Genomic DNA, 13,439 nt, shown 5'->3' on the forward strand with positions numbered 1-13,439 from the left:
CATGTAAGGGATACAAAGTCCCACACTTGGCACCCCTGGCCAAAAGCATAGAGCCCTTTTGAATTTTCCAACTTTGAAAGCCAAAAGTGGTGTGAAAACCAGCATCATCTAGCTGACCCACTGAAATAAGACTCTTGGTCAACTTAGGCACATGTCTCACATGTTTCAAAACAAATGCAGACCCATTTGCAAAAGAAAACTTTATGTCACCTGCTCCCACTATGTCACATGCATAGTCATTTCCAAGATGCACACAACCTGTCTTTCCACTATCATAAGTGGAGAACCATTCCCTATGGGGAGTAACATGGAATGAAGCACCAGAATCCAAAATCCAATCTTGGGAATATGCATCATCTGAAGTGATAAGCAACTCTGCAGATAAACTAGACATGAAGAGAACATCATTGTCACTATCATGTGTGATTGCATTGATCTCCTCGATCTTCACTTTTCCTTTGTCCTCCCTTGGACTCTCTTCCTTTTGATTTGCACCCCAATTTGCATTCTTTTTCTTATCCTTTTGCTCTTGTAGCAATCCTTTTTCATATGGTCCTTCTTGCCACAGTGGTAACACTCAATGTTTCGTGCCTTGGATTTGCTACGAGGCTTCCCTATTTCTTGGGACTTCCCCCTGAACTGTGATCTGCCCCTTTGCACATTTAAGGCTGCATCCTGCTTGTTGCCATCCATAGACTTCCGTCTAATCTCCTCGGCCAACAAGCTACCCACAACATCATCAAATTTCAGTACTCCACCAGGTGCAGAGTTACTGACAGCTGTACGGAAGGTATCCCATGAGGATGGCAATGAACATAAGAGAAATATTGCCTTAGTCTCCGCATCAAAATTCATCTTCTGAGCCTGAAGCTGGCTGAAAATAATATTGAATTCATTCAAGTGAGAAGCAATGGAGACCCCTTCCTTCATCTGCAGCTCAAACAACCTCTTCATGAGGTAAACTTTATTAGAGGCAGTTTCCTTCTCATAAGTGGCACACAGTTTCTTCCACAAATCTTCCGTAGTCTGCTCATTTACTACTGTGAAATAAACTGACTCTGCAAGATGAAGTCTAATAGTAGACTTTGCTAATGCATCCAACTCATTCCAATTATCCTCAGACATATTTGCAGGCTTAGTTTAATCCCTGCCAAGGGTTTAATCTGCTTCTTTTGAATAAGCACATCCCTTATTTGTTCTTTCCACAAAGAAAAGTTTGTCCCATCAAACTTTCTAATGCTGAAAAACTCCTTTTCAGACATGGAAGAGGATGCCATGATGCAAATGAAACAAAATCCCAAATGCTAGTACCTGCAAGAGAGAATCACACCAAATACTAGGTGCACCCAAATGTGTATGCCACAATAGAGTGAAATATCACCAAAATTCAAAGCTCAAAGCATCAAAAGATGCATCTGACTCATGTGCATATACTATGCATCCATATGAGCAAATCTGGCCCAAAAGAAAATGCCAATAAGTGCCGAATGACTCAAGCATAAACACCGTCCACTGGCATATGCATCAATAATATCTCATCCAAGAGAGCATAGCACTATCAGTGCATCACCAACAATGTGTCAAAGCTGTCCCTCAGCATAAAATAGCATCCATGTGCAAAGTGTCCATAAAAAATAGCATCCCACAAGGCAATTTGGGCCTATCAGCGCATCCAACAAGGACCGCAATGCATCCAAATGGCCTATAAATCATCCACTGCAACCCAATGCATACCACGAATGAGCGCACACTGCTGCAACCAGAGTGATCTGCATAAGGTATGCTCAAGAAATCATAGTCCCACGGTAATGACCGCTACTGAAAATAGAACCTGAGATGCCTCAAAACATGGGCGCCATTGCATAATCGGACTCAGCAAGAAAATCTGCAAATATCTCTCTTCTGCCAGAACTCCAAAATCCCAACCGATGAGTGAGAAATGGGAGTCAACACTTATCCACTGCCATGTGGCATAAATCTAAGGTTTCAAAACCTTAGTATGAAAAATGCATAACAGAGAGACGAAATCGAATACACAGAGATTTATAACTCTGAAAATCCTCCACCGAATCATGCAAGAACTGATAGGTAGGGGTTTTTGGGCGTCCGAAACGCGATGGGACAGATGGTTTTGGAAACCGTGGTCTCAATCACTGGGTCCAACACACGGACTGAAAAACGTTTTTGGAAACAGAGCTGTTTGTAAACTCCACCGGAGTGCGAATGATGAGCAACATAGAAGTTTTAGGACCTCCTGAGTCCACCGGAACTGACAGATCTGCAAATGGTTGCTCCAAACTTGAGTTCCAACACCCGGGCAAAAAACGCAGGAACTGACACAGTGAGTCAGAAATCCACTGAAATGATCCCAGATTCAAAAATGAAGGTATTTCCAAGCTCCTGAAGTAATGTGGACACCAAAGCAAGCAATAGTTGCCTCTACAAGTCAATACGGAGTCTCTGTCATCGAACGGAACAGGAAAAAGCTCAAAAAACGACTTTTTCTTTGAAAGCTCTTAACAGGCTCTCAAAACCACTTTGCAAAGCCAAAGGGACTTTTCCAAATGTTTCTCCAAGGTCTCTGCACACTCGGATGCAAGTAAAGTCACCCACAAAGCTTCCCACAGAGCTTCTCCTTCCTCCCACAGAGCTGCTGAGCTTCAAGCATTCACGCACGCTCAGCTAGATCACCCGGGCTCTGATACCAGTTGAGAGTGCTCTCAACGGAAGCAAGAATGGAAGGAGAGAGAGAGACAGAGAGCCACACAAGTTTTGGTGGGTGCAGAACCACCCTAATCTTCTTTTTCATTCATTTATATATATGTTTGAGTATTGTACATAACTAGGGTAAAGGCACAGTGACCTTTAACCCCCACAAAAGCACAGCAGTTTTTCACTGGCTTCCCAAAACAGAGTATAGTTTCCAACAACTCAAGCAAGCACTCACTACCACACCAATTATGGCTATTGCTGACCCAAACCTTCCATTGGAGGGTTTGGCCGACGCTTCCGACATCACTACAGGAGCAGTCTTGATGCAAGAAGGCAGAGTTATTGCTTTTGACAGCCATAAACATTCTGATATCCAAACCCGATACCCGGTTTATGATAAGGAGTTTCTTGCCATTGTACATGCTTATCGCTCTTGGAAACATTATCTCATGGGAGCCGACTCTGTGGTCAAGACAGACCATCACTCTCTAAAGTATATCTTTACTCAGCCAGTCATGAACGCTCGACAAGCACGCTGGGTTGAGTTTCTGGCCAACTTTCACATGACCATTGAGTACATTCCAGGCCTACGCAATGTAGTTGTAGATGCTCTCAGCAGGTTAACTCTAGCATCAGCTATGGTAATCTCTACATTATCTGTGGATGTTCCGAATTCATTCAAAGGAAAGTATTTCAATGATAAAGACTTCGGCACAGCAGTACAAGTTCTTTCAAAAGATCAACCTTCGACTTCCGAACAGAAGATTTTCTCATCCTATTCTTATACGGACGACCTTCTGTATTATCAAGATCGCGTCTGTGTACCACATGACAAGGATGTTCGACGTCTTTTGTCAAAAGAGCATCATGTAGTACCTTATGCTGCATCAACAAGACTTATCGGTTACTCAGTACAACATACTATTGGCCTCAGATGAAAAGCAATGTCATCAAAATGGTTACATCTTGCTTATCTTGTCAACAAATGAAAGCAAGCCGACGACTTCCAACAGGACTTCTTCAGCCTCTTCCAGTTCCAACTGAAAGGTGGGAAAGTATTTCCATGGATTTCATTACAACACTACCACGATCCTCTAGAGATAACACTCAGATTATGGTAATTGTTGATCGATTGTCCAAAATGGCACACTTTGTTGCTTGCAAAAGCAGTGCATAGGCTCCGGACATAGCCAAACTTTTCATATAACACATCTTCCGACACCATGGATTGCCCAAGAATATTATATCCGACAGAGATCCTAAGTTTACCAGTCACTTTTGGATTTCACTGTTCGAATCTTTGGGTACAACTCTACTGTTCAGTTCAGTCTCAACCAAGTTCTGGAAGAAATGCTTCGACATTATATTCAGTCATGCCTAGCAGCTTGGGAAGAGTATCTACCACTCCTTGAGTTTGCTTATAATAACTCTTTCCATAGTGCCATTAGCATGACTCCATTTCAAGCAGCTTATGGACACACTCCGATTGTACCAACGAATTTTGTACTTCAACATTGAGTGGCCCTAGCTGATCAACTGGTTCAAGAAATGCAAGACATTCTACTCCAAGTCAGGGATCATATGCGAAAAGCGCAAGAGCGGTATCAACGGTCTGCCAACAAACATAGACGTCACCTAGAATTTGACACTGGTGACATGGTGCTATTATTTGTAGCCCCACATTGCTATAAGATGGTTAAGTCTGTGTTTCCTAAGTTGCGACCAAGATACTATGGACCTTTCCGGATCGTCAAGAAAAATTCACCTTTAAGTTACAAATTGGAATTACCACCATCATGGGGTAAAATCGATCCGACATTTCATATTTCTTGGCTAAAGACGTACATTCCAGGCGATGAAGCAGTTCCTCCTGCAAGTGAATATGTCCCAGAAATCGAAGACGATTATGTTCTCCTTATTCCTGAGCGTATTCTGGACCATCGACAGCGAGAGACTCGACATCGACTTATCACGGAATTCCTTACTCTTTGGTGAGATCTGGACGACTCCGATGCTACTTGGCAATCTGATGAAGACTTACAGCAGTACCTTGACATTTTACAGCAGTATTTTCAGAATTTACAGTGATATTTTCTACATGAGTTCATTATCTCCACCAGGGTCTTCTTTTGAGTGGGAAAGGATGTCACGATCTGTGACGTATTCCTTTCTCTAGTTCTAGACTTATGGATGGTTTGATGAATGGACACTTGTGGAAGGTTATGCCCTTTCGACGGGACACTTCCTATGAGACACAACCCTTGCCCTTTCGACGGGACACTTCCTATGAGGTACAACCCTTCACAAGAGACATTCTATTGAAGAGACATTCCTATTGTAATGTACCCTCTCATCAAGGGTCACACCCTTCACAAGGGGTACACACCTCGTCATGCACATACGCTTTGGAGTACACACCTTTTCATGTGTGATTATTCACTCCCTATATAAGAGAGGCCCAATTGTATGGATGACACAAAACAGATACCCTACAGACATTCAAGCAATACGATTATTCCTTGTTCTCTGCTATTTCAGTCTCCTTTCTGTTCCTTAGCACATTTCTAAATATAGTAAATCTAGGATTTCTTACAGGATGTCACGATCTGTGACGTATTCCTTTCTCTATTTTTAGACTTATGGATGGTTTGATGAATGGACACTTGTGGAAGAGTATGCCCTTTCGACGGGACACTTCCTATGAGGCACAACCTTATGCCCTTTCGACGGGACACTTCCTATGAGGCACAACCCTTCACAAGAGACACTCTATTGAAGAGACAGTTCTATTGTAATGTACCCTCTCATCAAGGGTCACACCCTTCACAAGGGGTACACACCTCTTCATGCACATACACTTTGGAGTACACACCTTTTCATATATACTATATCTCCCCCCTCTGCCCCATTTTTGGTGCCCCCCCCTTCTTTTTTGTATCATCTGGAGGTAGACACATATTTTTTGTATCAGGACTAGACACACCGTCCTTCATAACCTCTTTTTTGTAGAAACGGTTGGCTGGCCCGTTTTGAGACCGCCACCGTTATGCTCATTGTATCAGTTATCTTTAGTCTCATAAACCTTCACGGTCTCCCGAAGACTTTAATAAACTTTCTTTCTTTCTTTCTTTCTTTCTATATAAGAGAGGCCCAATTGTATGGATGACACACAACAGATACCCTACAGAGATTCAAGCAATACAATTATTCCTTGTTCTCTGCTATTTCAGTCTCCTTTCTGTTCCTTAGCACATTTCTAAATATAGTAAATCTAGGATTCCTTACAGTGGTATTAGAGCAAATATCGCTCTTGCTTGTAGGAAATGCCCTCCACCTTCTAGCGCCGATCTGATACATCTTTTTCCGCTAGAAGGATATCCGTGCACATTGTGCATGGAAGAGATGGAGAGGATGAGCATAAAAATTTTTAGCGCCAACCCTGCCTAAAGTCATCTATGGCCTCTCCATCTCCCCCACATCACGAGTTGATGTGAATGGACACGATAAAAATCGTGTCTTTTCAGGTGCTTGGGCTGTCCCAAAACTAAGGGACACACCTTTTCCACCATCGGACACACCTTTTGATGAAGAGTCTTGACTCCTCACCCAAGGGACACACCCCATCGTGGCAAAAAGGACACACCTATTCATGTGGGGACACCCCTTTTAAAAATAGGGACACACCCCTTCATGAAAAGATGCACCTATTCCAAGGGTCACACCCCTTCGAATAGGCACACCTTTTAGGCACCAAGCACTTATAAAAAGGGTACCTAGAGGGGTTAAAATGGAAAACCCAGCCCCAAACCTTAGGTCTACCCTAGCTACCCAAGGGTTAAATAAACCCACCCTTTAATTTTTGGGCAACCACCCAACGTAGGCAGCCCAAACGAAAAGACAAAAGGGACGTACCTTTTCAACGTCCTATAGATTTTCGTCAAATAGGTTGGTCTCGCTGCGCAGCCCCTGCTTTCGCCATTTCGCTGCCAGCCCCTGCTTTCGCTATTTCGCTGCCAGCAGCCCCTGCCCTCGCCATTTCGTTGCCAGCCCCTGCCCTCGCCATTTCGCTGCCAGCCCCCTCGCCATCGGTAGCCCCTAGTCTCGCTAGTATACGACCCTGTTTCCTGCTAGCCTGCAGCGTCAGCACAGCGCCAGCCAGCCATTCTGCCGCAAATCAGCCTGCGACCAGATTTTCGCCATTGACAGCCTGCCTCCCCCTTTCTGTTTTGCCAGTCTGTCTTGACATCAGCAGCCTGGTGCGCCAGACCCTATTGCGATCCACAATTGATAGCCTGCTCCCCTTGGTTCGCCACCTTTTTCCTGCCAGATCAGCAGCAGTTTCAGCTTCCTATCGCGATGAAGACAGCCTGTTAAATGCCAGGCCCACTTCTGCTCCTCGCCACCCATTGCAACATGGACCTCCGGACAGAAATCTGCAGGCCTCTTCTACGCAACAATTCGGCAGATTAAATCAATGCCAGGTGGAGTCTTTCCATTCTGCTTTTAAGGATTCTCTTGTCATTATCAAATTACAGCAAATGAAAGATGCTCCCTTAAAGCATGGAAACCCCTGGTAATTCACCCGGCATTTCAAGGACACCTCAAGCATCATCTACCACACAATATCGTGTTCAGATTGCACAACCAGCCCATTTCGTAGCTTTGGCATTGTGGGTCTTCTGTGTCACGTGCCCCCCTGTGATTTGGACCACATCCTATACCTTCTGCGTGAGGCACCTCAGTTACATTACTTCCTCAGCACAGTCCAGGTTGTGTTCCACGAGACACGAAGATACCTAGAACCTGATATTCCTCAAGAGTTTGTTGTCCATCTTTGGAGAGAATTTTACCCCTCACCTTCGGCATCTCTAGGGTACTCTCCACCTCCTTCAGCTGCCAGATATCCTTCCATATAGGCAACCACCCCATGTAGGCAGACCAAACGAAAAAAAAAACAAAAGGGACGTACCTTTTCAACGCCCTACAGATTTTTCGTCAAATCAGGTTAGTTTCGCTGCCAGCCCCTGCTTGCGCCATCTCGCTTGCCAGCCCCATTTCGCTGCCAGCCCTGCTTGCGCCATTTCGCTACCAGCCCTGCTTGCGCCATTTCGCTGCCAGCCCTTGCTTGCGCCATCATGCTGCCAACCCCTGCTTGCGCTATTTCGCTTCCAGCCCCTGCCTCGCCATTTCGTTGCTAGCCCCCTCGCCATCTGCAGCCCCTCGTCTCGCTGGTTTTTTGGCCTTGTTTCCTACCAGCCTGCATCGTAAAAACAACGCCAGCCAGCCTTTTCTGCTGCAAATCAACCTGCAGCCTTGGAAGCCCGCCATTTCTGCCGCGAACCAGCCTGGTGCTCCAGCCCCTATCGCGATCCAGAATTGGGTACCTTGCAGCCTGTTGCGCCATAGACAACCTGCTCCTTTGTGGCGCTACCTTTTTCCTGCAAGATCAGCAGCAGTTTCAGCTTCCTATCACGATGAAGACAGCCTGTTAAATGCCAGGCCCAGTTCTACTCCTCGCCACCCATTGCAACTCCGGACAGAAATCTGCAGGCCTCTTCTACGCAACAATTTGGTAGATTAAATCATTGCCAGGTGCAGTCTTTCCATTCTGCTTTTAAGGATTCTCTTGTCATTATCAAATTACAGCAAATGAAAGACGCTCCCTTAAAGCATGGAAACCCCTGGTAATTCACCCGGCATTTCAAGGACACCTCAGGCATCATCTACTACACAATATCATGTTCAGATTGCACAACCAGCCCATTTTGGAGCTATTGCATCGTGGATCTTCTGTGTCACGTGCCCCCCTAGTGATTTGGACCACATCCTATATCTTCTGTGTGAGGCACCTCAGTTACATTACTTCCTCAGCACAGTCTAGGTTGTGTTCCACGAGACACGAAGATACCTAGAACCCGATATTCCTCAAGAGTTTGCTGTCCATCTTTGGAGAGAATTTTACCCCTCACCTTCAGGATCTCCAGGGTACTCTCCACCTCCTTCAGCTCCCAGATATCCTTCCATACAGGTTGTACCTTCCCCACGACAGTATTTACACTTCGAAGGCACTCCTTCTCCTGGATATCCTCCACTTCCGATAGCAGCTCCTTATCCCTTCTCAGATCCGTGGACTCTGCAACCTACTCCTGTTCTCTCACGAGCAGTAACACCCCTTTCGACATCACCAGTGTTACCTCAGACAGGACCTCCTTTACCAGATTTCCACGGGTGGTTCCATCCTGCCTCGCCTGCCCCCTCCAACATGAGCAACCTCAGGGAGCAGCCCGAATCTTCTTCCAGGAATGGTACAAACTAGAGCGCAAGTTCGCGCTTTTCTCACAGGGATCTCCGATATGTCGCAACGCTCGTGTGAAGCCTCTCTAGAGATCAAAGACTCAAGTCCAAAAAAGACCCTTGAAGTCAACGTACAAGGTGAAACACTACTGCAACTTCAAATTTCCTAGCTTCAGGACAGCATCTCTGAATTGGTCCAAAAAGTTCAACAACTTCAAGATTCTCGCAGTACCACACATATAGAGGATGACGTGACGCAACCAGACGACTATGCGGATTCATTCCCACCAGAGATAGAAAACACTGAACTATGTGCTCTCTACCGTTTACTTCAAGCTTCCAAAACTAAAAGACTTGACATCAAACTTCTGGAAGCCTATATTGGTCAACGCAATCGCCGAACAGTTGACCAATGGCTCGCAAAAATGCGAATGTATTTTGATACTGTTGACCTCACTGAAGGCAAAAAGATCGCCTTGGCAGCCTCTCTCCTTAAGGATACAGCTTTCCTATGGTGGCAAAGACGCTTAAAGGACGGCAAAAGTGTATTAACATGGGAACGTTTTGAACATGTGCTCCGTAAGTAGTTCATTCCTGCCAATGCGGACTTCCAAGCACGATCAAAACTCCGACAGTTGGAGCAAACAGGCTCCTTGGTGCTGGAGATTGATGGTTTAACTGAGGATTATCGCCTTCATGCTTTCATCTCAGGCCTAAATCCCTCGTTACGCATTGATGTCCTTAAAGCAAACATCACCACCACAGCTGGCGCTATTGCTTACGCAGAGCGCATTACAGATTTCCAAAACACAAGGAAGCAGAGTGCTAATCGCTATGGCCAAAGGTGCTCGCCCTCAAGATAACACCAGGTTTTGAAAAAACTCCGGTAATCAAGGTCAGCGACAGTCTCAAGATCCCCCGAAGACTCAGAAATCATATGTTGGATTCCAACAGAAGCACTCCTCCAAGGATCGCGCCTCTTCTTCTTCACAAAGTCATTATCGACATCCCCAACATAAAGGTGCGGCCACTGACAAGAAGAACAACTCCAGCACAAAAGGACTTTGTACCATCTGTACAGGCGACCATAGATGGTTCGATTGTCCCAAGCGACCAAAGCAAAATTCCAATATGCAACCTAGCACTTCTCAAACAGAAGATGCTACCCCAGCACAAGACAAGAAAGGCAAAGCTGTTCGAATGGCAAATACCATCCACCTGAGCCTTGCCAGCAACCCCGAACCTTCCCTGGCCACTCAAGTACTTTGTGTTCAAGGATCGATTCGTGGAACAACGGTCACTATCCTCATCAACAGTGGCTGCTCTCATAATTTCCTAGCTAGTTCTATGGTCGACAAACTTCGGTTGACCACCAGTCCTAGTCTCATGGACTATCAGATTGAACTCGCAAATGGAATGACTTTCTTGTGCAACACCAGGATCAAAAACTTGTCTTTTCGCATCCAACATTATACGGACAAGTTGAACTTCGACATCATGCCTCTTTCTCGGTACGATGTCATACTCGAACAACAGTGGCTCTACGACTATGATCCATCAATCAGTTTTCGCAGCCATACTATCCATTTTGTCCACCAGGAAAAACTTATTGAGCTAACTGGTTCTAGGGACTCTCCTTCAACCCCAGTTGCCTCTGCCCTACAAGTAAAGAAGTGGGTTCGTAAACGTCAAGTAAAGACTTCACTTTTGTTGGTTACGGCAGTAGAGGAGACACCAACAAAGGATCCTCCTGAATACCTCAACCAACCTTTTTTCCAGCCCTACCTGGATATTTTTCCACAGGAATTGCCAAAGCAGTTACCACCTCGACAACTTGTGGATCACCCAATCAAACTTATTCCCGGCAGTAATCCACTGTGGAAACCTCCTTATCAGATAGATGACCTTATTTGTACTGTCGTGGGGAAGGTACAACCTGTATGGTAGGATATATGGGAGCTGAAGGAGGTGGAGAGTACCCTGGACATGCCGAAGGTGAGGGGTAAAATTCTCTTCAAAGATGGACAGCAAACTCTTGAGGAATATTGGGTTCTGGATATCTTCGTGTCTTGTGGAACACAACCTAGACTGTGCTGAGGAAGTAATGTAACTGAGGTGCCTCACGCAGAAGGTATAGGATGTGGTCCAAATCACTAGGAGGGCACGTGACACAGAAGACCCACGATGCCAAAGCTCCGAAATGGGCTGGTTGTGCAATTTGAAGACGATATTGTGTGGTAGATGATGCCTGAGGTGTCCTTGAAATGTCGGGTGAATTACAAGGGGTTTCCATGCTTTAAGGGAGCATCTTTCATTTGCTATAATTTGATAATGACAAGAGAATCCTTAAAAGCAGAATGGAAAGATTCCACCTGGCAATGATTTAATTTGCCGAATTGTTGCGTAGAAGAGGCCTGCAGATTTCTGTCCGGAGGTCCATGTTGCAATGGGTGGCGAGGAGCAGAACTGGGCCTGGCATTTAACAGGCTGTCTTCATCGCGATAGGAAGCTGAAACTGCTGCTGATCTGGCAGGAAAAAGGTGGCGAAACAAGGGGAGCAGCCTATCAATGGCGCAAATCTGGTTGCAGGCTGATTTGTGGCAGAATGGCTGGCTGGCGCTGTGCTCACGCTGCAGGCTGGCAGGAAACAGGGCCGAAAAACCAACGAGAGGAGGGGCTGCAAATGGTGAGGGGGCTGGCAGCGAAATGGCGAGGCAGGGGCTGGCAGCATGATGGCGCAACTAGGGGCTGTTAGCGAAATGGCACAAGCAGGGCTGGCAGCGAGCAGGGGCGGGCAGCGAGATGGCGCAAGCAGGGGCTGGCAGCGAAACGAACCTAATTTGACGAAAAATCCGTAGGGCATTGAAAAGGTACCTCCCTTTTGTTTTTTATTCGTTTGGGCTGCCTAGATGGGGTGGTTGCCCAAAAATTAAAGGGTGGGTTTATTTAACCCTTGGGTAGCTAGCGTAAACCTAAGGTTTGGGGTTGGGTTTTCCATTTTAACCCCTCTAGGTACCCTTTTTATAAGTGCTTGGTGCCTAAAAGGTGTGCCTATTCGAAGGGGTGTGACCCTTGGAATAGGTGCACCTTTTCATGAAGGGGTGTGTCCCTGTTTTTCAAAGGGGTGTCCCCACATGAATAGGTGTGTCCTTTTTGCCACGATGGGGTGTGTCCCTTGGGTGAGGAGTCAAGACTCTTCATCAAAAGGTGTGTCCGATGGTGGAAAAGGTGTGTCCCTTGGTTTTGGGACAGCCCAAGCACCTGAAAAGACACGATTTTTATCGTGTCCATTCACATCAACTCGTGATGTGGGGGAGATGGAGAGGCCATAGATGACTTTAGGCAGGGTTGGCGCTAAAAATTTTTATGCTCATCCTCTCCATCTCTTCCATGCACAATGTGCACGGATATCCTTCTAGCGGAAAAAGATGTATCAGATCGGCGCTAGAAGGTGGAGGGCATTTCCTACAGGCAGGAGTGAAATTTGCTGTGATACCACTATAAGAAACCCTAGATTAACTATATTTAGAAATGTGCTAAGGAATAGAAAGGAGACTGAAATAGGAGAGAACAAGGAATAATTGTATTGCTTGAATGTCTGTAGGGTATCTGTTGTGTGTCATCCATACAATTGGGCCTCTCTTATATAGAGAGTGAAGAGTCACACATGAAAAGGTGTGTACTCCAAAGTGTATGTGCATGAAGAGGTGTGACCCCTTGTGAAGGGTGTGACCCTTGATGAGAGGGTACATTACAATAGGAATGTCTCTTCAATAGAATGTCTCTTGTGAAGGGTTGTGCCTCATAGGAAGTGTCCCGTCAAAAGGGTAAGGGTTGTGCCTCATAGGAAGTGTCCCGTCGAAAGGACATACCCTTCCACGAGTGTCCATTCATCAAACCATCCATAAGTCTAGAACTAGAGAAAGGAATACGTCACAGATCGTGACACACACAGTGTGGTGTGGGTGTGGAATCACAAACTTCTTTACTTATGTGCATTCAATAGATGTGCAGACTCATCAATAGACAATGAACCAGCCAGATAGACAAACCACCAAAATATATATTTCCGTCCACAACTATGGACACAATACAAAAGAGACAGATCCAGAGTCCCACCAATGATGTGGTCCTCTGATCTTACCACAAGGTCCTCCTATCTGCTGGCTATCTCTAGACTCGAGTCCGCGTGCTCCACCTCAAGCGTCTGTAGACTTTTCGTCCAGTGTGTTCTTCTCCACCTTACTGCCTGTGAATCAGCCTAGGTGGGCAGCCCCTGCCAAGCTTTGTCTACAGCACACAGGTCCCCTTGGTCCTCCTGAATGTAGGCCCCAAGATAACTGTTCCACTGCTCCAACCTGCTTGTGAATGGTTGCTCCAGAAGATGATGATCTCAGCAACCTTCTGCCCTAGAAGACAGTCTAGGTTCAGCC

Source organism: Dipteris shenzhenensis, chromosome 28, assembly GCF_047967505.1.
Source record: "Dipteris shenzhenensis isolate YYH24624 ecotype China chromosome 28, Dip_SZ_1.0, whole genome shotgun sequence".
NCBI lineage: Eukaryota > Viridiplantae > Streptophyta > Polypodiopsida > Gleicheniales > Dipteridaceae > Dipteris > Dipteris shenzhenensis.